This window comes from Pteropus medius, unplaced genomic scaffold, assembly GCF_902729225.1.
Source record: "Pteropus medius unplaced genomic scaffold, Ma_sr-lr_union100, whole genome shotgun sequence".
NCBI lineage: Eukaryota > Metazoa > Chordata > Mammalia > Chiroptera > Pteropodidae > Pteropus > Pteropus medius.
In genome coordinates, this window is record NW_024347791.1 from 10,763,779 (window position 1) to 10,790,011 (window position 26,233).

General features: G+C 33.9%; 1 protein-coding gene and 1 long non-coding RNA gene across 7 annotated transcripts in view; one reads left to right on the top strand and one right to left on the bottom strand.

Annotated features, from left to right (window-relative positions):
* The window catches only part of LOC120614987 (uncharacterized), a 92,534-nt gene extending 82,756 nt beyond the window's left edge, over nucleotides 1-9,778 (top strand). The window contains exon 4 of the long non-coding RNA XR_005656169.1: nucleotides 9,401-9,778. This is a non-coding gene — a long non-coding RNA (uncharacterized LOC120614987). The remainder of the gene's footprint in view (nucleotides 1-9,400) is intronic.
* Nucleotides 1-26,233, bottom strand: part of LOC120614985 (UBAP1-MVB12-associated (UMA)-domain containing protein 1-like) — a 184,870-nt gene that overhangs the window by 108,743 nt on the left and 49,894 nt on the right. The gene's annotated exons all lie outside the window — the stretch shown is intronic.

Sequence of the window (26,233 nt, forward strand, 5' to 3'; positions counted from 1 at the left end):
TTTTTAATAAGTTGATTTAAAGCCTTATACTTAAGAGTCCCATTGAGCAGGTTTTGCTTAATCTATATCTTATTAATTGTAGTTAACTGAAAAGTCCACAGTTGTTTTTCAGCAAGCCAATGGTTTCAGGTCTACTCAAGTTAATATTGGCTCAGTAAGCACAGAGGACCACAACTGTCATTCTTATTGTGCCTTAATTCATTGCACTAAAATCTGTTTAAAAAAAAAAGAAACAAAAATAAAAACCTATTATTTTTTCTTTGTACATAAAAGAAATTAAAAGTTCTAGAAAGTTCAACACCGGGGGAAACCTCATTAATTGCTATTCCCTGAAATTACTGCTTCATCATGCAAAATAGGGGCTTTAAAAACTAAAGAATGTAATATGTAGTATTACTCAGGCATTCACAGTGGCACTGGGAGATGCTGCCAGACTATTAGCCTAATTAATGTTTCCATCAAATGAACAGAGTGCAAAAAACGGTAAAGCTGAAGGAAGGAAGGAAGGAAGGAAGGAAGGAATAGAATAAAGGAAGGAAGAAGGAAGGAGGAGGGAGGAGGGAGTGGGAGGGAGGAAAGTGGAGGGAGGAGGAGGAGGAAGGAGGGAGGGAGGGTGGGAGAGAGGGAGGTGGAGGGAAGGAAGGAGGGAGGGAAGGAAGGAGGGAGGGAGGGAGGGAGGAATTGGGCTTAAAAGTTAGGGTTTAATGAGGATTTATAGAAACAATGAATTCCTGATTTCAATATTAAGTGAAGAAGACTTTAAGCATATTTCTGCTCTTAAATTCTTGCAGTTAAATGTCAAGACATAAATTAACGCTGGATAAGGGCCAAAGAAACTAAAATGAAAACTATTGATCACTATAGACAGTAAACTATAAAAAGGGTTATGACTCTTCAGAATGGAAAGAGTAATGCAAAAGGCAGATTTTAGGAGTATATAGTATTATGAACTGTTGTGAAAGGTATGTCCTACTTGAACTTGCTTAGCAAATTTCAAAAATCTAGAATTTCATATTTCTACAACAAAGGCACTATCAACTTAAATTTTGAAATTATTTAGGACAAACATTATTTTAAGCTGTAGATAACAAACATCAATTTTATAAGAAATAGTATAAAATTAAATTTATAATAGTTTGAAGAATTTAGGTGATTTTTATGGATTTTATGGACTTAAAAGTAATCCTGTAAATAGATTTGGGTGGGGACAGAGAATGGCTAACTTTTTAAGGCTGTTATTACAAAGCATAGTCATGAATTCTCACAAAACATCCTTTGTGGTAGATACAAAAAAATATAAATTTGGACCAAACAATGGAATTTTTTTTTTGCTTCAGATTAAAAGTTGCTACTGACCAGTTTTCAAATGAAAGTTTTAGCCTACTGCTCAGAATTTCAAATCTGTCTCATGCCTTGAAAGTAGGCACAATTCTAGGATTTCAAGAACTTTTAACAATTATGCTTCTATTTAAGGAAAAAATGGATTCACCATATAGTAATTAGATGTTTTTCCCTCCTTTTTAGTTAAAATTATTGGGGATGACATTGGTTAATAAAATCATATGGGTTTTAAGTGTACAATTCAATACTACATCATAGATATATTGCGTTGTGTGTTCACCACCCGAAGTTAGATTCCCCTCTGTGACCATATATTTGATCCCCTTTATCCCTGTCTACCTATCTCCTCTCTCCCTTCCTTCTGGTAACCACTAACCCACTGTCCATGTCCATGAGACTCTGTATGTCATGTCTGTTTGTTGCTTTCAGTTTTATATCCCACATATAAGTAAAATCATATAGTTCTCAACTTTTTCTGTCAACTTATTTCGCTTAGCGTAATTTCAGGATTCATGTTATCACAAATGGCAATATTTCATCTTTTCTTATGTCTGAGTAATACTCAATGGTATATATGGACCACATCTTCTTTATCCAATCTATCAAAGGGAGCTTCAGTTGTTTCCATGTCTTGGCCACTGTGAATAATGCTGCAATGAACATCAGGGTGCATATATCTTTGAGGATAATGTTTTCAAGTTTTCTGGGTAAACACCCAGAGAGAGACTGCTGGGTCATATGGCAATTCTATCTTAATTTTTTCCCTACTGCTTTCCATAGTGACTGTACCAATTTACATTCCCACCAGTAGCAATCTGGACTTATTTAAGGTGCCTTCCTATTTTTCCCATTGACACAGGAACTGTGAAGCTTACTTATTTCTCTTCAGGCAAGCCCTTCCTGTGCTCCCCTTTGTAGAGACAGATACATAGAATCTGAATGTCCTTATAAGTTTCTCTAACTAATGGCAAGCTGGGTCATTTTTTTTCTACTCTTCACGAATTCATCATCATTCTAAATATTTTTAAAATTCTATAATTTCTCAGAAGATCATGAAATACTCTGATTAGTATAAATTCAGCTTCCAGTTTTTACATATATTTTTCAAGAAATACAAAATGCCTTTGTCCCTAATATAAATATACAGACTTTCTAAAGTTATCACTTGATTGGCTACATCATTAGGAACACCAATCAGCTTTCTAGAGGAAAAAAGATCTTAAAGAATTCAAGTTTTGAAAATATTTGACCATTTTTAAACAGCAAAGCTGCATGAGGTTAAAATCATACCGCACAAGAGTAAATAATCAGTTTTTCCAAAGAAACATTTGTTGAAATACTGATACTTGTTAGAAAGAACTGTTTTACAGTTGACCCTTGAACAACAGTAGGATTAGGTTAGGGGCGCTGACCCCGTGCAGTCAAATGTATATAACTTCTGACTCCCCAAAACTAAACTACTGTTATCCCTTGATATCCCCAAAAGACTGATTCCAAGTCCCCCGTGAAACACAAAATCCATGGATGCTCAAGTCCCTTATATAAAATAGGGTAGAATGTGCATACAGTCAGTCCTCTGTATCCATGGATTCTCAATGCCAAATTGCAGATGCAAAACCCAGGAATATGAAGGGCCAACTATATATTTATTGAAAAAATGTGCATATAGTAGAACTGTGCAGTTCAGACTCATGTTGTTCAAGAGTCAACTGTATTTTGTTGCACACTACATGAAAAGGGCAGGTTCTAGGAATGGGAAAAAAAATGCCAAATTTCACCCAAAGTTACAGCAAGTTACTGACAATATGGTGAATTTTACAGAGACCAGGCAAGGTAAAGACAGTAAGATATAAACTGACTGCGTGACTAAACCTCAAATTACTGCCAATGCTGCAGTTTATTACTAAGTATTTATATGGTCCCATCTGTGAGGTGTCAAATTAAAAATTTGATATTTTAATAAACTATGCCAATTTCCTGATTAAAAAATACATTAACGTAAGCTACTTAAGGAATACTTATGTAACAATTAAGCAAAATCTGAAATACTTTATTTTAATTTTTTTTAATTTTTTTATTATGGTGACATTAGTTAATGAAATCCATTAAGTTTCAGGTGTACGATGTAGCAGTAAGGCATATATATATATATGTTGCATTGTGTGAAATACTTTATTTTAAAAGTTTATAACTAGTTCAGATATTGTGCCTGAATAATGGTGCCAAGAAGTAAAACTAATGTCTTACCATTTTTCCTAAAATTTCTTCCTCTTCTTTCAGGAATCCAAACAGGATTTCATTGCCTATGTGCTTTCTACTTTTTATTTCTTTCTCCCATTATCTATCTCACCTGGCAACTCTATCTTACATGGGAACATTGACCTTAAAGCCAGTGGCTCAACCTACTCCAGCTACCACCTAATTCCAAATGCAGCCATGTCAAAGTAGCTGCACATGGCAGATGTAAAAAAAATGCTGGTACTTTAGTGTCCAGGGTAAAGAGTGCCATTTTTGAACAACATCACCATCCCAGAGAGGATAAAAGGTTGAGGGTTCTGGCCAGTAGAAAATATGAAAGTGGAGAAAAAAAATAAAGAAATGCCTACATGTGTCATTGTTAGCCACAGCCCTTAATGCAAAAAAGGACAAATTATTAGTAAAGCTAAAGCAATAATATTTTCTGATGCATAGCATTTAGTTACATAACCATAAAAAATAGCATATTTGATTACAAGGACAAATAAAGTTCAGTTATATTCATTGCTTGAAGATGTTATACATTCGTACTATTGTGCAATACTTTGATATCAATGCGACAACCTAGTGTCAATTGACCTTGAACAACAGAACATCAAATATCATCAGGTCCTGCTTGAACTAGTGGTTAGCATCAAATACTACCCTGAGGTATCCAACTCAAATAGAGATGATTTAAATTTTATAACTAGATGAATACAGCGACGATATACTTTTTGGCACTACAGGCATAGAGAGAAAAGGTTTCTGTTTTGTTTGTTGCATTTTCAAGTTCTGTGAATCAGATACCATACTAGAAAAATTTCATAAAGCATAGCAAATTCTTCCAATGCCTGAACTAGACTTTGGTCATATGTTAAATATCTTTAAGAAACTGGATTCTTTCGATAGCTAGCTACTCTTTAATATTCTATAGACTCTTTTATCAATTCAAAATCATTATAATCCTAATATGTATCAAAATGACATTTTTCTATTAGCTTGGCTTTAGTATTCATTTTCTCAATTGATAACATGAAAAACTTGATTATGTTGTTGCTTTGTTTTAAGATAGTTTTATTAACACTGCATTTTCCATTATATAATAATGACTATTTATTGAAGACAGTGTACACAAGTACCAGATTAAAACCTTTGACATGTATTATCTCATTTAATCTTTACAACTATCTGATAAATTAGGCATCATTATTCCATTTCATAAATAGGGAAACTGAGACATAAAGATGGTCAAGTGATTTGCCCAAAGCCTAACAGCTAATCAATTCTTTGCAAATCACATTTGAACTTAGGTCTACTGAGCTCCAGAAGCCAAGCCCCTGGCCACTACGATGGGCTGTCTCTCACTGGGTTCTCCTACCTTAATTCACCAGACTACTTGCAGTAAATGACCTGATCCAATTAACCAAAGGAATTACTCAGCCTAGCCCCCTACCAAGTATGAATCACCATTCAGTAAGGAAAACCTACATTAAATCCCAAGGTGAGTTCTTTAACTCAAATCTACAGATACCTATGGAGAGCATGCAAAAGAGATGAGAGGCAAAGCCGAGAAAATAGACTTCATTTCAAAAAGAAAATATTCAGGATTACTTAAAAAGAAGCAAATGTGCCAACCTTATATTATGGTTTTTCCACATTTTATCTTAAAATTTGGCTAATAAAAAAGCATGATACCTGCCCACATTCCACACTCCTTAAGTTACTACATATACAAAGATAATACATCAAGCTTCAAGGACATCAATTCGGCTAGCAAATGCTTATAGCTAAACAAAACCAAAATAATCACTTTCTGATAGATAGAAATATAAGTGCAATTAAAACTTTATTAATCTCAATGTATACATTAAAAAAACAGTACAGTCACTGGTGTGTCACCAAAATAAATAAATAACACTGCCATAAGAAATGAATCAAATAATACTGAGTATTTCCTATAGATTTGTGTTTCACCTATATCGTGGTGGTAATTTGTTTTCACCAGGTTTTTGATCCTACAACATGACATTATTTGCTCTAGAGATTAAATCCATAATGACTAAAACAAAACAAAATCCAAATTTAAGAACTGGTGGTGGGCTTGGACAGAAACCTCAGCCTTCTGCTAGAGAGAAAGAGAAGCTGCTGGTAAGTAGGCATCCATTCTGTCCCCAGCACCAGGCTGCATATTTCACGTTATTGGATCTAAACATCCGAGCAGCCCTACTGAGACCATGTCATCATCCTCCTTGCACAACAGAGGAAACTGAAGCCCAGAGAGGTCAATTAAGTCACCAAAGTCCCAGCTGGCAAGTAGCAGAGCTAAGATTCAGATCCAGATGTCCAACTCACTTAGACAATGGGGTTTTCCTCTAAATGAACATATAATAATCATATATTTTTTGTAAGTTTAACTCCTTTCTCTCTAGAAGACTATAGGATTCTTAAAATGTAACTTTAAAGAAGCTGGTGGTCAGTTGTGCGGTCCCTCACAGAGCGAGGCAGCTACTGTAGCTAGAGAAGCAGCAAGGTCTGTGGGGAATCCAGAGGTTCAGTGACCTCTGGCCACCTTGGTCGGTTTCAGTTTGTTTCCTACCATGAGGGAGTGGAAAGTGGCCAGCTCTGCAGTCGCCCATGGCAGCCAGGCTCCAGCCATCCTGGACCTGGACATACTGGTAGAGAATGACATCTACCTTTTGAATTGTGGAAAAGCTCTATTGACACAGCGAATCCCATCTCAATACACTGAGAAATGAGTCTATTGCTTCATATTTTGCCATCATTCTATATGAAGACATTAACAAAGGATCTTAGAATTCAAAGAGAGAGAGAGAACTCTTTCTTATAGAAAAGAATAAGATTTTTGGAAGAAATATTTATAGGAACTCCATTAAAAAAATGTTTTGTAAAATGAAAACAAGTAAAGAAGGGCTATCATGCACATCAGAAGGCCTACATCAATAAGATAATTTGAAGAGCACACCGGAATAAAATGAATAAAGACAACTGAATCTTTGAAAGGACTGCATGAACTGATGCAATTAAATAAGCAGAGCTCCTCCAACTAAGGGCAGAGGTAAAAACTCAGTAGGTGAAGAGGCATTTAAATCCTCTTTTATCACCTCGTTTTATAAAAGGAGGTGGAAAAATGGAGCTGGGCCCTAAAGATCCATAATTTAGCACAAAAAATGGAACTTAAGAAGAAGAAACGTAGTGATCCCAAAACTGAGATGCAAAAATCTGAAAGGTTCAGTCTCAGGAAGTTTATCTCACCAGCAGACATCTCCAAAGACCAAACTTTTCAAGTCATAATATATAACATTCATACTGGGAACTGAGGTAAGAAGCAACTAATTTATATCTGGGACTTAAGTGCAGCTTGAACTAAGTACTAAGTACACTGAAAACCCCAATTGCAATCAAGGAAGCCTTCACCCCACGAGAATGTTGAAGTCATTGGGAAGAACAGCACAAAAATCCATTTGATGCATCTTACTGCAGTGATCAAAAGATAACTCTCTCTCACCAAACGGAAAAGCTCTTATAATAAATACCACAGCTTCCCCTTTACCAGGAGATACTAAGATTTTATCAAAGAAAGCAATTCTCCAATCATGGCCAAATGAGAGAGCCATTCCTAATGATGGCACTAACTTCCAGGAACATAATTACTATTGCAAAAATTCTGTGGGAGATAATTCATGGGTGTGTCGGAGTTCTCCTAAATATGAGCTAGGCAGCCTTTGGAGAAACTAAGAGTAAAACTTTTGGATCAACATAATTAAAATTGCCTTTACAGGAATTAATATCTGGAGATGAGACAAGGATGTGGGATCCACAGTGTTTCTCCAGGAAATGTGTACAACAAACTGCAAGTGGACTGGGAGTAAAAGTATGCAGAAGTCTTCAGTATGTATACACACATGCACACGTACACAATATATTTGCATATGTTACCTTTAAAAATCACCTTTATGTTATACTCTCGGCATCAAATCTGATACCTTGATGGGATATTGCTAGCTATAATATTTGTGTCCTCGAGAGTAGTATGCTATCAATCACCCAATGTCAACTTTTCTCGTTGACTGACCTTGCAACAATAGTTATTTAAGGCCTGATCACTCTTCATGGACAAATTATTGTCCATTAAATAGTAATTTATTTGATGTGTTCCTGGGAATTTTTTTATGTCATTGGTTTTATGACATCCAAATGTTCCATGATAGTGATAGAAACTACTAAAATAACACCACCCTATCCACAATATATTCATTAAGAACATTTTTAGGAGTACATGTAAAACATTACATATTTACTATACAATTAAAATGGAATGAAAATGCTTTTGAGTATCAGCCTTACATCTTAGATATTTCCTAAACATTGGGAGATTGCAAAGCATTTTTATTTAATGCATTTGGGATTAAAAACATTGCTTTATAAATGAAAAAATTAAGTTAGATGGCATTAACTTGGCTTCGAAGACTAAAACATATATCATAAGGTAGTAATGCAAATTAATGAAAATAATAGATAACTATTTCATTTTAAAGGAGAGAATGGAAAACAAGCAAGATCATAAAAGCCTTTTAGGCCAGGCATTTAGTTTCAGCATGGTGTAATGAAGGGCTTCATTTTACCTATATTCTTCATGATCTTGAATATTTATGATGAAACTTAAAATGCATAGTAACACACATACTTTCTCATAAAGTAGAGAATAATAACTTTAATTTACTTAGGTGAAAGCTGAATAAGAAGAGAAATTTAACTATGGAAAGTAAAAGCACTAAAATATAGTTTAATTAAGTAGAGCAGATAATTTCAAAAGCGTAAGCTTCCTACATTCATGAACTTCTTAAGGGTTATTTAGTTATTGTTCAAAATCTTAAAAATAATAAATATGTTAACTACAACCTCAAGATACAGGAACCAGAGAATTTCTGGAAACGGAGAGAAGATTCGCCACTACATTAGGGTAAATCTAACAGTTTAATTTTGCCTAGCATTCCCGAAATCACATTACTGTGGACTCAGCTCTGAGACTCTATGAGCTGAAAGGCTACAAAACTAGGACAATTATAGAACTGAGATGATCCTGCAAAATGAATGCTCTAATGTAAACTTATAGCCCTACAGTAACTTTATAACAACTTTGATAATAATAATGTGGATCAAAAGTTTTTTTAAAAGGTGGGGAAGAACAGCTCTATACTTTGGAATTAAAGCATACATTGTTAATTCTTAACTATAACAAAAAAAAATGAAAATGGCAATTACAATCCTTTGAAAATGCAAGGAAATTAAAAGTCCATGATTATCTAAAAGAATCAGAAATTATACTCATATTTTCTTCTCTAAAAAGAGATATTCATATTACATATGATAGAAATCTATAATTTTATCAACAAATAGAAATGTCTTGGTGTGTGGTATCCAGAGTCGAGACAGTTCCAAGCTGATACAAATGGAGCATGTTAAGCATATAAAAGGCATAAGCATAAACAACTCGCGTGTTACTAAATATTTAAAGAAAGGTTCAGTGACAGAGTTGAAAAGTTAGGAGGTATTTTAGCAGAATATCTAACTTCAATTGACATGACTGACTAGTAGTAAAAACTGTCTGGGATTAATTCTGCACAATATCTGGCAACCTACCAGCCTGTGTAGGTATAATTACCACATATTGCTAATATTTTCTGTGTACCATCCATTTCTTATGATCATATTAATTTCAAAATATGAGTAATGTCTAACAAGGGAACTACAATTTCAACTTAGGAATATGAAGTTAATATTGGTTTGCTTTGTTTTCTAGGATGACAAATGTCATCGCTGGGTGAAAGACATTCACGCTAAACCAGTAAATAAAATCAACAAAGGAAATGTCATCAGGGAAGCACCAAAATGTTGTTCTCCAGTACAAACCTGTAGCCTAGTGGTACCTTCAACTATACACCAAGACCACTGATGTCTTTCCAAGGTTTAACTTGGCATTCGGCTAGCTACCCAGAGATTCTGAGCTTCTTGCTAGATGAAGGACAAACACACCAACTGGATATGGTGTGCTACTTGATGCTGTTTTAAAAAACAATGCGAGATTACAAGACTCTTTGTCTACAAAAATGCCTGACATTTCTGGCTTAAGACCTTTTGGGTCTAATAAATAACACCATTTCTTATGACAAAAGTTTCTTTCATTGATGGATTTATTAAATAAATAAGTAGTTCATCAGTTTACAGAATGTGTTATTTCACACAATTTAATATGAAAGAACTAGCAGGTGGTACTATTAAGAACCATCAGTAGTAGGAATTGTTTCATAGATGCCCAACTTAATCTATGTCTGGAACACTGCCATCCTTTATATAAAGTTTTTCCATATAACACATTCAAAGCTTTAGTGCCCATCTACTCAGGGTGTTTATGAAATCCTTGTGCAACTTTAAACTTGACCTATCCCACTGAACTATATTTTATGGAACTCTGTTAAAACTGCTGTGTATTCATCCAGACCACATTCTTTAAAGGAACTTAGAGCCAGAATCATGAATGCAATTTATGAAATCACTCAGCAGCAGCTGGAGAATGTTTTCAATGAGGTGGAAAATCAGACTGAAAGTTGGATCACCAAAAAATGGTGATTATGTTGAAGTCTATAAATTTAAATGGCAATGTTAAAGTCTTATTCACACTGATTTAAGTCATTTTAATTTTTTTCTGTCACAAAAGAACAAAGATTAAGGTTTAAAGTTAACATGGAAATTTTAAAAGCACCCAAAATGGCTATACTGACATATATTTCTATCAGAAATTTTATTATTTTTCCCATGTTAGGCTGATAACAACTCATTAGAAAACATTTTACAATATCTTAAAAAGGCTAACATGTATTTTAGAGATCACTGATTCTCCAATTGACTTAAACATATATGTTTTAAATATAACTATTTATAAAGATGCATATTCATAAGAGAAAAATCAGTAGGAGAGAGAAATTGGTTAACATGTTAAAACAGAACGTGGTTAGATACAATGTAGTATCCTGGATTTGCTCCAAGAATAGAAAAAGGACATTAGTGGAAAAACTGGTAAAATACAGATAAAGTCTGTGGTTTAATTAATAGTATTATACTAACACTAATTTCTTAGTTCTGACAAATCTGCCATGGCTGTGTAAGATGTGAAGGAAGAATATAAAAAACAAACTAACAAACAAACAAAAAACCACTCTATAATATCTTTACAATTTTTCTGTAAATCTAAAATTATCCCAAAATAAAAAGTTTATTATTTTTTTAATGTAATGAGACTACTAGTGGTTTCTCTACCCTTTGCTCTTCTCACTGATTGTGACAAATTTTATTCTCCAGAATTAGCCATATCACCTCCCATCACACATGTTCTTTAGCAACATTTCTCCATTCAGAGCTGGTACTTCTCTATATCCTTGAATGTGGGAACATCTTGATGCTACTTTGACCAATGAAACACGGTGGACGCGATGCTGTATCAGCTGAGGGTGTAACTCTTATGTGGCCTGGCAGCTTCTACTTCCTGTTTCTCTGATTGCTGACTCAGAATACGACCACCATTTTATGAGAAACCCAAGCAAACGGAGGGGCTACGTAGAGATATTCTTTTTCACAGCCTTAGCTTGAGCTAGCATGAACTGGCAGTCATGTGAGTAAGATACTCTGAACATCGAGCCCAGTAAAATTTTGTAATGACAACACAAGATTATAACCACACAAAAGATCTCAACCAAGAACTGCCCAGCTAAAGCCAGTTAACTCACAGAAATATGAGATAATAATAAATTATTGTTTTATGCCTGTAAGTTTGTGTCGTTTGTTACACAGCAAAAGATAGGACACCAGTAATCAACGAAAAGGAAGCTACTGGCCAGGTGTATTCATGGAAGTGTTTAAAATAGAAGGTCTGGAAAATAGATCTGAAAAAAATAAAAATATTGTTTCCCCTTTTACTCTACTATTCTGCCTACCTTTTCCCCTTCACAGAATTTACTGACTAAAGCAATTAAGGACAATAAGCAAATTTCTGGAAAAAACACACAACTGGAATTTCATGGGAAAATCAACATTTTTACATTTACCAAGAGTCAAACATGTTGATTCACAAATGCTCAGCCAATAAATATTTTCTTAAAAGAGACATGAATTACTCATTGCATTTGCCTACTAAATAATATTTAAGTGAATCTCAATGGCTAGAGCAAGTTATCCAAGCAGTAGGTATAAGAATATTTCTCTCGAATTGATTATATAACACAAAATAATAATAGCTAATATTTATCTCAGATATTCCTCTTACTTTCTCCATTTTACAGATAAGTAAAATGAAGCTTAGCAACAGTAAGCAGCTTGCCTAAGGTCTCCAGGTCAGTGAGGGTACAAGCCAAGCTTCAAATCCAGTTAGGGTACAAGCCAAGCTCCAAATGCAGTGTGTGTACACAGTTCCACTTCCTTGCACAACGCTTCTCCTGATTACAGGATTTTTCTTTAAGGCTTCTTTCATACATTTTAATAGACCATAAAAAACATTCTGTAACACTAATCAAATTAGCATATTTCAAATTTGGTCTAACATTACATTTCAGAGGAGATTTATATTCTTTAAAAAAATTTTATGAAAAGTCTCTTTTATTGGGGCAGTGCTATAGACTAAATGTTTGTGTCCCTCCCAAATTCCTATGTTAAAACCCTAGACCCTAAAGTGATGGTGTTTGGACATGGGGCCTTGGGAGGTGATAGGATCATAAGTGCAGAGCCCTCATGTATGAGATTACTGCCTTTATAAAAGAGATCCCAGAGAGAGCCCTCACTCCTTCCACCATGTGAGGACACAGCTAGAAGACGATCAGCGGCAAACCAGGAAGTGGGCTCTTGCTAGACACCGAACCTGATAGCACCTTGATCATGAACTTCCTAGCTTCCAGAACCATGAGAAATATATTTTTGTTGTTCATAAGCCACCTAGTTTATGCTAATTTTGTTATAGCGCCCAAATGGACTAAGACATATAAATAAATAGGCAATTTAGCAAAGAATCTTTTGGGTTAATTACAATGAGAACATTATATACCTATGAGTCTTTGACATAATTAATACTTTTTTTTTTCAGGCGAGGTAACCCTTAGTTGACTTCACAGATTGCAAGGACCTTGGCAGCTTACAACTCCTTATTTTTTTATTTTTTACGTCTACAGCACCTGATCTTCCATCCAAGTACTAACCAGGCCCGACCCTGCTTAGCTTCCGTGATCAGAAGGGATTGGGCTAGTTCAGGCTGGCATGGCTGTAGACGACATAATTAATATTCTAAATGTAAAATGACTCTTGATTTTACCTCTAAAAATATCTCTAGAAGCTGTTTTTCCCCTTTCACCTTCAGGGCTGCTACTATGGTCCAGGATGTCATCACTGTTTGTATTCACCATTGCAGATGGCTCCTAAATGTCTTTGTATCTCGAACCTGTTTCCTCTACAGACCATGCCCCAGAATGCTACCATAGTTTTATCCTTAAAACATATATTTGATCACTTTCTTCCACTCAGAAGAAAAAACTTGCAAAGTATTTGAAAACCAAAGTTCAAAAATTTTAGCATAATATGCAAGGCCCCACTCCAGTCCCAGCCATTTTTCAGGCATCACTTCTCAAATACATTCATCAAATATTATTTGCTTTGAAAATGATCGTCTTTCAATATACTGTTTAATATTGCTTAAACTTGGTTTGTTTTATTTCACTGTTTTCTTTTTAAGAGAAAATGTATACTTATCAGGATATGCCTACTTTTTAAGCCTAACCATTCATATCAGCTAGCTCAGATCAGGAGTGGAGGAGGAGAAAGACATCCAGTGTACTTCTGAAGGGGTCAAATATTAAAATGTAGGCAATTTATTTTTTCTCTAAAAAAAGAACGAACTAGGCAAGTATATAGATGAAATTAAAAGTAAGTAGGTCTAAAGACCATCTGCTTAAAGTGAGAGCTAGCAATAAGCTGAAAAAGAAGGGAACATGTCCATCAGCCTCTGCGGGCATGTTAACACAGTGGTTCTCAGCCTTGGCTGCACATTAGAATCACCTGGGGAGTGTCTAAAAGTCCCTGCGAAATACGCTCCAGCCCAATTACATCAGAATCTCTAGGGGTAGAACCAAGGCACTGGTATTTTTTAGAAAACCCCCAGGTGATTTCAGTGTGCAGTCTAAATTGACATCCACTCTGCTGAGACAGAGCTGATAACAAAGGACTGAGGAAGAGAGTTGACAGCTCAGATGACCAGAACGCAACCGTGTATTACAGTGCCCATAAACGTAATTCAGATTTTCTCTAGGAATGCTCAGTAGCCTGGAAGCAGGAGCACAAAAGGGAAAGGTTGGGTTTATCCAGAGTTGTAAACTGGCAGAGATCAAAATAATTGAGAGACATGATCTCACAACACTGCAATGATTAACTACAAACTCCAGACCGGATAAGAAGTCAGGAAGCAGTGAGAGACTGAACAAATAACAGTTGTCAATGAATTAGCTGAACAGGCATGAGTAGTGGCATGAAAGAGACAACTTGATATCTGAGAATACGATTTCTGGGTTGAAGATTTAAAGTTTCAGAGGAGGCACCATTCATATCATCTAGAGCAAGGCCACAGCAGAAAACTGCTAGAGTAGGAAAGGCAAAAAGTCATTGGCAGAGTCTTTGGAGAACAAGGGGTTGAGGTTAGAGTGTTAGCTAGAGCATCATCATGGATTTTAGAATTGCCCAGGCTGACTATTGGAGCTGGGAAGGGGAAAAAGCCACGTCAAAGGGCCCTATGAAGTCTGGGGGCACATTCTCTGCAGCAATTAGAGGATGAAGCTCAGAAGATGGTGTCATTAATGAAGTGGAAAAGAAAAGAACAAAAGTGTCAGGGTGGCAGCAGGAGAATGACATCCCTGATCACAGAAGTCCCAAGTGTGTGAAAAATGAGCAGCATCCATCTGAGAGGGCTGAATCCTCTCGACTAAAGGAAGAAAATAGAAGAGCATCTTTTCAAATCCATATTTGTTCCTTGTCACCCTCACCCATAGCTTAATGCTCATCTATGGCTTCCAAGTCTCTTGAGATAAAGACACTGCCAGGGCCCACATTGTCTAACATGATCTGGGGCTGCCTCATTCCCCAGCCTCATCAAGTTCCACACTCCCTCTTGGCTCTCTGCCCATCAGCCTAAGGGTATTTTTCCAATTCACCAAAATGCTATGTGCGCCCCCACCAAGGGGACAATATGATTCACTGTTCCATCAGTCTGGAACTCTCTTACCTCCCTCCCCTCTCCATTCAGTTAACTCTTATAGATGTTTCCACTCTCAATTTGAATGTTACTTAGGAAAGATTCCTCAAACTTCCACATCTGGTCACCTGCTTTCATATCAATGCTATAATTTTACACTCATTTGGGTGATGACATAATTAATGTCTTTCTCTCCAACTGGACTTTCACTTCCATGAAGCCACAGACCGTATCATTCACAATCGCCACCTATTCCCAATGCCTAGCAAAGTGACTGGCATAGGGTGGGCCCACTATAAATGCTGTTGAATTAATAAATGAATGAATAAATGAACACAGTGAAAACGTTGATGGAATCTTGGTGCTATTTTTAGAGTAGCAAGAAATACTATTTCTTGAGTGCTTCCTATATGCCAGATATGGCTACTCATTTAATCCATGCATCAATCTCTAAGATAGGTTTTATCATCCTAATTTTATAAATAAGGATATTTATAATCAAAGAGATTAAATGACTTGCCTATTGTCTTCTAGCGGAGGAATACCAGAACAAAGATTTTCCCACGTAGAGGTAATTCTATGTAGAAGTATCCACAGGGGTACTTACAGTCAAAGCCAAATTATTCCTCAAAAAAAGCAATTCTAGATGTGCACACATATCTGAACATGTATCAGTGCTATGGGCTTCAAGCTGGAGCTCTTCACCATGACATTTTATTACAATATAATGGAGGTCCCAAGAGTTGGAAACTGGGTCAGTGGAAGAGAATTAAGTTTGGATGGGGAGCTCAGTAAAATCGTGAAGAGGACAATATCCAAAATCCTCATGGGCAGTCATGAAAGGTCGGAGAGAGGAAGCAGTATGAAAAGTTAATTCATTGACTCTGCAGAGACCTTCCCTGAGGTAGAAGGGAATTTTCATTCTAATAGGAGATTATGAAGGTGAGTAGCTCCTACTAATAACAAAAGTCTCTACAATAGCCCTTAGGTCAAAACTCAGACATCACCATTTAGTCCTTAAACAAATACATGAGCTTCTTTTTAAGGAAAAACTAGATTCTACTGGCAGGAACCCCTATGGCTTGTACGCATGCAGAGGTAGAGAGGCTTCATTTGGTAACAGTTCTAAACCAGCTCCTTGACACCGCAAACAAAATTCCGACTTGACCAGAATGGCAGATTCAAAGCATAAAAAAAGGTCAATACGCATACAGAATATGTAAGAAAAGAAACTTCAACATTTTTCTTCTATCTAGTCTTGGTCAAAAATCCAAATAAGAGGAGACATTCACATGCTGTATTAGTTTCCTAGGACTGCCATATAAATATACCACAAACATAGGGATTAAAATAACAGAGCTTTATTCTCTCACAAATCTGGAGGCTAGAAGTCTCAAATAAGGTGTCAGCAAGACCATGCTCTTTCTGAAGTCTCCAGGGAAGGACCCTTTCTTTCTCGCCTCCTCCTAGCTTCTAGTGGTTCTGGCAATACTTGGTGTTCTTTGGCTTGTGGCAGCATCACTCCATTCTCTGCCTGCTTCATCACGTGGCCTTGTCCTCCATGTGTGTGTATTTGTGTCCAAATTTCCATCTTCTTATGAGGACACCAGTCATTGGATGAGGGCACACTCTAAAGAGTATGGCCTCATCTTAACTTGATTATATCTGCAAAGACTCGATATTTCCAAATAAGGTCATATTCACAGGTACTGGGGGTTAAGTCTTAAATATATCTTTTTGGGGGACACAGGTCAACCCATAATACGTGCTAACTACTGATTCCTCCAGGTAGTCTAAATATTACATTTCTATAAATTCAGAATACTGGAAATTAGCATACCTGGACTCAATTCACTTCACTGAAGGCTTTTAGTTCTACAGTAAAATGCCCCTTTTTTATATTAAAAAGTTAAATAAAATATATATGAAAATATATTTGCTTCTTTTTAAAAAATTAATATATTGGCTTCTACAAAATCACAATTGAACACAGTAATTGTGTTTTTTAAGAGAGCCTTTTAATAATTACCATGAGAAAAGTTTATTTTTCCTAATGGCAATAAATTTTTTTTTTAATATAAATTAGGAAGATTAGCAGTCTATATTACAGTAGTATACTTATACTGAATAGTCTATACTATAATACTATAGTAGTCTGGGTTAGTGTTTCTGAAATTTTAGTATGTGTCAATATCATTGGGAGGGCTAAATAGGGAGATGATTAAAATCACAGGTGCCTGGGATCCACTCCAAACCTACAAAACCAGAATTGATGGGGACGAGGCCCCGGCATGTGCTCCTCCAACAAGCATCCAAAATGATTCTGATGTACACTAGGTTTGAGTATCACCAAGTAAGATTCTTTACATCCCTGTTCCCCCTTCATTCTCAGGAGTATATAATTCGCAAGTTCTATTTTAATTGCCTTGTGGCGTTCATGTCCTTTATTGCAAGCTATATCATTTTTTATATTTAAGATTAACAAACAATTTCTAAGCATTCTATTCCTAAACTATACATTCGAAATAATACTTATGACTATATTTTAGGTCCTATCACACTTTTTTTTTCCCAAAGATGGCATACATTCTTAAACAGATGGCTTTATTCATCCTCACCATATCCCTCTCTGCTATACTGGAAGAAAAAACTATTATTTCTTTCAAAGATGAAAAATAAAGGCTCAAGTCCAAGTCAAACTGAGTACTTATTAAACACCTTTAATGTTCAGGACACTGTTCAATATCACCTCATCAGGACAGGTTATATAGCTAGGGAGGTGCATATCTGAATATGGAAAGGTTAGTGTACCACTGAAACACTTCCCAGCCCACTGATCTCCTGTTTGTAAAGAATTAAAAAGTCTGGGCATTTAATTATTTTAATTGATCAGTATAAGTAGGCATAAACAATTCCGAATAAGAGCTCCAAGTTCAAGTTCTTTCTTCTTTCTACATTATTTTTCTCATCTTCAATTAACATGTAAAAATTAAAACCTTCAAAATTTAAGGTTATATGGTACTATAAAGTCCTACAGTCACTAAGGTGAAAAAAAATATACTAGTTGCCATGGCCTTCTATAGTTGAAACTATCCAAAAAAACACATAGTCAGTTTGAAGTCTTTGTGAAACCCCTTGTGAGACTCAACTGTTGACTGTGGTTAGAATACATTCAAGAGTATAATCAGATTGCATCATCACCATCACCTGCTCAGAGGCGAGCTGAAGAAACATGTGCTCCTGGGGCTGAAGCTGGCTTATTGTACTGCACTCTCATGTGGGCTTGCCAGAGAGATTAGTCACCATTTCGCAGCTGGTTTCAAATTCAGTTGCTGCAATACAAGTGCAGATGCAATGGCTTACCCTAATTATACTGCTCCAGTTTAAGCTTTCCATTTGTAGCATACTATATACTGGATCGAATTCAAGACTCTGAAAATTGGTTGCAAATAGTTGAGAATTCAAAATCACACATTTGTGACCCTCCCCTACAGCTTGCTAATCACATTTCATCACTGTATCTTTTGGATCTTCTGAATCCATCCCAAATATGTTTTTTAGCTAAGCTACCACTGAATCTTGTTAACAAAAAGGCAGGAAAGACTGTTCTTAAATATATTTTTTAAATAAAACAAAAGTTATGTCATCTCCAAAGATATATATGTGTAAATATATAATATATATATATAAGATACATATAAATATATATGAGATATATATATTTGAAAATTTCCCATTTTCTCTCTTCCTGGAATTAACATACTAGGAAATTCTAAGGAAAGTTATAATAATCAGCAGTTTCTAAACTTGACTGAAGATCAAAACCACCTGGGAGGCTTTAAAAAAAAATAAAACATAGACTTCTCTAGCTTCACCTTACACTTAATATGTCATAATTGAAAGAAGTTTCTTTTAAAATTAATCTGAAAATTAAAATAAAATAATGCTGGTTCTGCTTCTGACAGTCATAAAGAAAGAAAACAGATTTCTGCCTATCTCAGGCAGTCTTTTTACTGCCTGTTACTGTCCATATTTAATAAATGCCTTGTGTCAAGAATGATATTTATACAAAAAGAGGCGGTAAGTCAGAAGAACTTTTAAAGAAGGAAATAAAATCCTAGCATCATCAGGGCCACAGAGGCTAATCAGAAAAAAAGGTTCCAAGAGGATATTTTTGGATGTGAACAATGAAGAGGAGTAAAATACGTATTTCAAAAGTCTTAATTTTTTAAGCTTCTGTTTCAATTTCTTGGAGGCATAGAGTTTTTCCTTCAAAATAACTTTTCACTAAAATAACTTTAAAGTATGATTTTGAAGGTATACATTTTAAAATTTAGATTATACATTTCTACTCTCATTTCTTAATAGTCATTCACTTCACACAGATGCTGGGAATACTCTGATAAACAACAGACAACCCATGCCTTCATAACACATCATGAATGACATCATGAAAAATTAAAAATATTAAAATAGTTCTATGATTAACATGTAGTATAACAAATTCACATCAGCATATTTCAAAATGCCCCTGGGGATAAAGATAACATTCAAGTTATAGTGAACACATTATTTGGAAAAATCACTCAGTTCTGCAATATTTTTCCTTCCTAAATGAATGATGCCAGTTTTACTTTATTATCTAATCTAAAATTTATAATTTGTTTATTCTACAAAAATATGAAATTAAACATTCTGCTATAGCAAGCTCTTCAGCACTCTGCTCAAATAATGAATCACTGTGTCAATTCTAAAAATTGGATTTTCCTAACATCTAAAAGCTGCACAACTATAACAGATAGATAGTATTTTCAGTTACTCTGCTTAATATTCTAAAATAACTGTTAAACATCAAGTTAATTAATAGGCAACTCTCCAAAAAGGCTTTCATATAACAGAAATGTTAATCTGACAATTATTTATGGCCAGCTATAAACTTAAGCATACATAGCAGTGGTAAGATTTAAGCAAAATCTTGACTGAAATTTCAACCTCACTCTCTCATCCAGACCACAGTTCCTGAACTATACAGTTACAAATTAATTTCTTTGTTATTTAACATTTACTTTATTTGTTTAAAATACAAGTGGTTTTACAGACACTCCATTTTATCGATGCCCTAAAGTGGAAAAAGATAGATGAATGAAATACAGTAGAGGAATTATTTAATAAAAATCCAGTTTAACAGGAAATCATTTATTCAATGAATAACTTACACATTTTAATTTAAAACAAATAAATTATATCCACTTAATAAACTGAATAAACTGAACATATTTAGAAGAAATATAATTTTCCCCGGCATTGTTCCTTACCATATTATAATATTACTGAATGCTAATTCAAGCTGTTATTCAATACAACATAAAACTATTTCTAGGGCATCTGCAACTATGACATGAGTAATTTCTGGCTCTGGGTTGCTCTTATCTACTCCTCCTCTTCATATTTAGATCCATCCTTTTCTGTCACAACCTATATGGTTTCTATATTACCCATAATTTTATTTAAAAAACTGTGACTATTAGCTTACCGTACATTATTCTTACTAATTGACACGTCTTCAATTTGTCTGAGATAATTGAAAATACATATACAACAAGAACAACAAACTATATTCTTTAGTATCTCCTTGTAATTCAAGATATTCTTAACTCAGTTTTTACCAAAGTTTACTAAATGCTTAAGTGGAAATTTTGCTTTATGCTATCATTACACTATTTTTTTTAATGTTTGATGTTATACTGCTATTTCTATGTCATACCTTTTCCCAAATTAAAACTCAAAACTCTTTTTATATCTCCTCTAAACACCCCAAAATCTTCTGACTCAAAGTTCAGAGCAAGAACATCACATTCAATGGTAAAACTCTGGCTTTTAGTTTACTTTCTCTAAGGTCCTCAGAGCAGGGAGCACAGTCGTTTCAGGTAAGTTTATTTTCAAGTGTTCCTATCCTGAAGGTACATATTAATGGGGAAAAATCCTATAAATAATTTAGAGTCCATCTGGTAAAAAACCAGAACATGTATAATGTATATTTTTTCTAAAGTTCTAGGATTTGTGGATTTGCCTATAACAAAAACCTGCAGTTTGTTAGTTCTAGTTGCACAATTGCCTAAGGCAACTGAAATTCCATCTTTTTTTTCTTTATTTTTTTACCTTATTTTCTTACTCTATTGCATCATACTCTGCTTCTCTATGTCATCATTTTGGATAACTGTCTCAACTGTTTCAACTACATGGTATAAGTGACTGTAAAAAAAGTGTCATCAATAAGACAGCATAAGAGATAAAGATAATATCTAGTCTAAGATCTGTCACTGTAACTACACTGTCACTGTAATTATCTCCAGCTGGTGACAAAACAACATTTTGGGCCCAGGCCTTTATCTGCAGTAGAGCCACCTGATTATTGTTCTGAGACTTTCTTACATAAACTCAAAATATAAAATTGTATGTAATCTCCAAAAGTTTTTAAGCAGATGAAAATTTAAAGACAGCTGCAAATCAGTCTGATGCAGATTCTTAGATTTTTTTTTCATAGAAATAATAACTCCTTTTTAATACTCATATATTTTAAATTAAATTGTGCAATCACAGTTAACAAGTATACACATTTATGAGCAAAGAGTTTGACACTTGTGCAGAACACCATTCCTCTGGAGGAGCAGAAGCCTGCCCGCTCACATATGCTGCCAACATTCAGGGCTACATAGAAAAGTTGGAAAATATCGATCAATCTGTAAAACCACTTAAGTAGAGGTCAGTGAAGATGTCCCTTGTACACTTCTGAGAAAAAAATAGGACCCCTCTTTTCCAAAGTAATGGATAAAAGAGGCACGGAAAAGGAAGCAAAGGTATTTGGAGGATATTAAGAAAAGATAAATATTCTCCAAATCTTTGTCAAGGACCAACCCTATACTTTCAATTCTTACTTCAGAGATATACTATCATCATTATATTTTTCTAATAAAGATTTCCAAAGAAATTTGATTGGTGTATATGTAATTGAATAAGAAGTCAATCACGCAAGTTTTACATCTAATTTTTTCTTAGTGAAACAACTCATTTTTCAAATAAAATATACAATAAATGTTTTTCCACCTTGATACTGATAATATTGTATTTTCATTAATAATGAAGTCTGACAGTCTGAACTCTAGTAATCAAAACTAGAATAGCTAATGCTGACCATCCACAAAGCTATAAGCCACAAAGGAGAACCTGAAAATGCTAATATAAACAGGCAAAAATTTTACTTAATTGGATTACTAGGTTTTTTTTAACCAAAAGAAAAAAAAAAAGCTTCATCTAATGTATTATTTCAATGAACCAATAATAAAGATGGAAAGAATTTCAACAACAAAGTTAAGAATTCCTAAATGGAATTTCTAAAAGCAGCAGTTACAAAACAGACATGTTTAACTTGAGTTTTAATGATTCCAAAAGGACTTAAGTAGCCAACTCACAACAGTATAGCCTGTTTCAAAGACAAAATGAAATCAGATATGTCACTGTGCTCTGAAGTCTTTAAAGAACTGAGTAAATATTAAGTATTGCTATTAGTTAATACAAGTTAATTAATTTTAATGACTTTTTAAAGATCTCAAAATTTGTAATTCCAGGATTTTCTGAAATTTTAAACAATTAATGATAACTTTCTGAAAGTAGTTCTAAGTAGTATTTTAATAAATGTGGGTTCAGTAGAATATTGTTTTGTACGATCCTCCATGAAAAAAAAGGAGTTTTAAAGCAATCTGAGAAATGTTGAATACTATAAACTCAAATCGGATATCTTCAAGACACAGTCATATGTTAAAGACTGAAAAGTTCTTGGAAAATATCTTTAATCATTTTGAGCCAAGCATTTTCCAAGTTTAATTTAAACATGATTCACCTTGTTTACCAAATATTAACATCCAAAAAAACCCTAGTAAATGTTAATGCTTCCAATTTAACTCAAATATTACAAAATCTTCTCTTATTCTCTCCTAATATGAAATATTTTAGATCAATTTTGTTTTTTTTTTTTTACCTACTACCTTTTATCTTTTACATGGTATACAACATGCTTTCACAACTAATTGTAGGTAAAACTATTAAGGTACATGGTAAACAAGAAGCAATGAAGTCATCCAGAAAACAATGAAATGAATACAGGAAGAAAATAATGAAGTGTATGAAAGAAGTAAAAATTAAATGTCAAAATTAATAGCATTCATAATAAAACAACAGGTTATTTTTACAAAAACAATAAATATTTGAGATGTCACATGCATGTCAACAGAAAGTTATGAAATTGAGGCAAAACAATACAGAGTTACACTGTCTTGTTTTAAAAAATAATAATGATTCTAAAGAACAAGTGTTGTCGAGGATGTGGAGAAAAGAAAACCCTTATGTATAGTCGGTGGGACTGCAAATTGGTGCAGTCACTATGGAAAATAGTTTGGAGATTACTCAAAAAAATGAAAACAAAATTACCATATGAATCAACAATTCTACTTCTGGGTATTTATCCGAAGAAATCCAAAACACTAATTCGAAAAGACATATACACCCCTACTTTCAGTACAGTGTTATTTATAATAGCCAAGGTATAGAAACAACCTAAGTGCCTATCAATAGATGATTGGATAAAGAAGGTGAGCCACATAAATATAATGGAATATTACTCGGTCAGAAAAAAGAATAAAATCTTACCATTTGCGACAACATGAATGGACCTATAGAGTGTTATGGTAAGTGAAATAACTCAGACCTCCCTTATATGTAGAATCTAAAGAACAAAATAAAGAACTAACAAAACAGACTCATAGATACAGAGAACAAACTGATGGTTGCCAGATGGGAGGTGGGTTGGGGAGCTGGGTGAAAAGGTAAAGGGATTAAGAAGTACAAATTGGTAGCTATAAAATAGTCACGGGGATATAAAATACAACATATGGAATATAGTCAATAATACTGTAAAAACTATGTACAGTTACAGGTGAGTACTAAACTAATCGGAGAATCACTTCATAAATTATTTAAAGGTCTAACCACCATGCTAACATAAAATAATATTGAATGTCAACTATAATTGAAAAATAAAAATTAAAACCCATATACACTCAAATAATAATTTTGATGTTGAGATGAAATTACAAAAGTCTACAAACAGGCTATGGCCAGGGCTCATAAAGTCTGAGCTGATGAAACATAAGTAGCAGATTTGTCTACCACGTTGTTCATACCCTAAAGTACTAAAAGGTAAGTAGGATATAAATAGCTACCAAAATAGAATTTATCCTCCAAAAACTAAAACATTATCCCTCCCTCATAAGATATTCTTAAATTGACATATACTAGGCTCTGAATCAAATCTCAACATATTAAAGAATTTCATTTGGGCCATATTATCTGACCACAGCACATCAAATAAAAATTTTTCACCAAAAAGATAGCCTAACCAAAACATTTCATATATTGTAAATCTTAAAATATGTTTAAATAACTCAGCAAAGTACAAAAACTTAAAAATATGTAACACTGCAAACTGATAGAAATACACAAATCACAAATTAAAACTTGGAAGCTGCTAAAACAGAATCTAGAGGAAAATATAGAGCATTTTTAATAAATATATTAGAATACAAAAAAGCTAAAAATCGATGAGCCTAAGGTAAGGAACCTACCAAAGAAGTTACAATGAGACTAACAAAACAAACCTGAAAGAAAATGAAAAAGAAGAAAATAATTAAGGTAGAAGCAAAAAATAATAATAATAATAAAAGAGGAAATAAAAATGCAGCAGATGGGAACAATAAATCCTAAAGCTGATCTCTGAAAAGACTAAGGGAAAAAGAGCAAAGGAACAAGGAAACAATATTAGGGAGAGGAACAGAGCATAACAGCAAAACCCAGAGATTACAAAGGAAAGAAGATATTACAAACTGACAATATATTTTGAAATTTTCAAAAATGAAGTAATCTCTTAGAAAACTATAATAAATAGACTTATCAATTTGATATGAAGAAGCTAGTCTATAATTATTAATAATGTCACTTAGTAGATTAAAAAGCTACCCAAAAAAAAAGAAACACCAGGCCCGGATAATCTTACAAGTGAATTCCATTAAAATTAAATCTTATGCAAATTTTTCCAACAAAATTTTTAAAAATAAGGCATACTTCCCACTTCATTTAATGAGTCTAATATAACCCTGAAACAAACTTTTCAGAGATAGCACAAGAATGGAAAACTACAAATCTCACTCATAAAAATATGTGGAAAATTCTCAAAGCTAAACGAATATAATATAAGCTAAATGAATATAAGCTAAACGAATACAATAATTTATTTTTAAAGGTATTAAAAATAAAATACACTTCAAGTTTACTTCAGGAATGCAAGGTTGTTTAAACATTAAGGAAGCTATTTTTTCATCACATTAATAGATTAAAGGCTAAAAATTACTTCATTGAGAGATCTAAAAAATGACTTTTAATAACATTAATTGCCCATTATATATTTTAGAAAGTTTTAGCAAATCAGGAGCAATCCAAAGGTATTTACTAGTGAAATATTGCAAACATTATAAGCATTCTCTTCACAATAAAAAATTGAAAAAAGATGCCTCCTTTGACACTCCTATTCAACATACTACAGGTTCTGGATAATGCAGTAAGACAAAAGAAATGAAACTGAAGCTATAAGAATTGCAAAGAAAAAAACAAAACTCATTAGTAACCAGGTTATGATTATCTACTCAGAAAATCCAAAAGACTCTAAAGATGAATTACTAAATGAATAAGCATTATCAAGATGGTTGCTACAAAAATCAACTACATGTTTTTATACTGTCACCAAATAGAAAATGAAATCTTCAAAAAGAAAACATTTACTATAACAACCAAAAAAGACCTCTAAATCTTACAAAACAGGACATGTGACCTTTTTAGAGAAAGTTGAACAATTTTACGAAAATTTATTGAAAGAAATCTAAATAAATGTACAGAAATATCTTTTTGAGAAGATTCAACATTGTAATTATATCAATTCGCCGTAAATTAATCTCTATGTTTAATAAAATTTCAACAAAATTCACATCAGGGTGGATGGGTTTGTTTGATTGATTATTCACTATTATTTATTTTTATTTATCGTGGATAAGATGAACTAACTGTAACATTTATATGAAAAAGCAAAGAGCCAAGGAAGGTCAAGATGCTTTTGAAGAAAAAAATGGTAATATAGTAACTAAGTATTATAGTAAGCTTTATGAAATTGGCTCAGAGAGAGAGAAATAGGCTGATGGAGGAAAATAAAGAACAAAAAAAAAGTGTGTGTGTTGTGTGTGTGTGTTGTGTGTG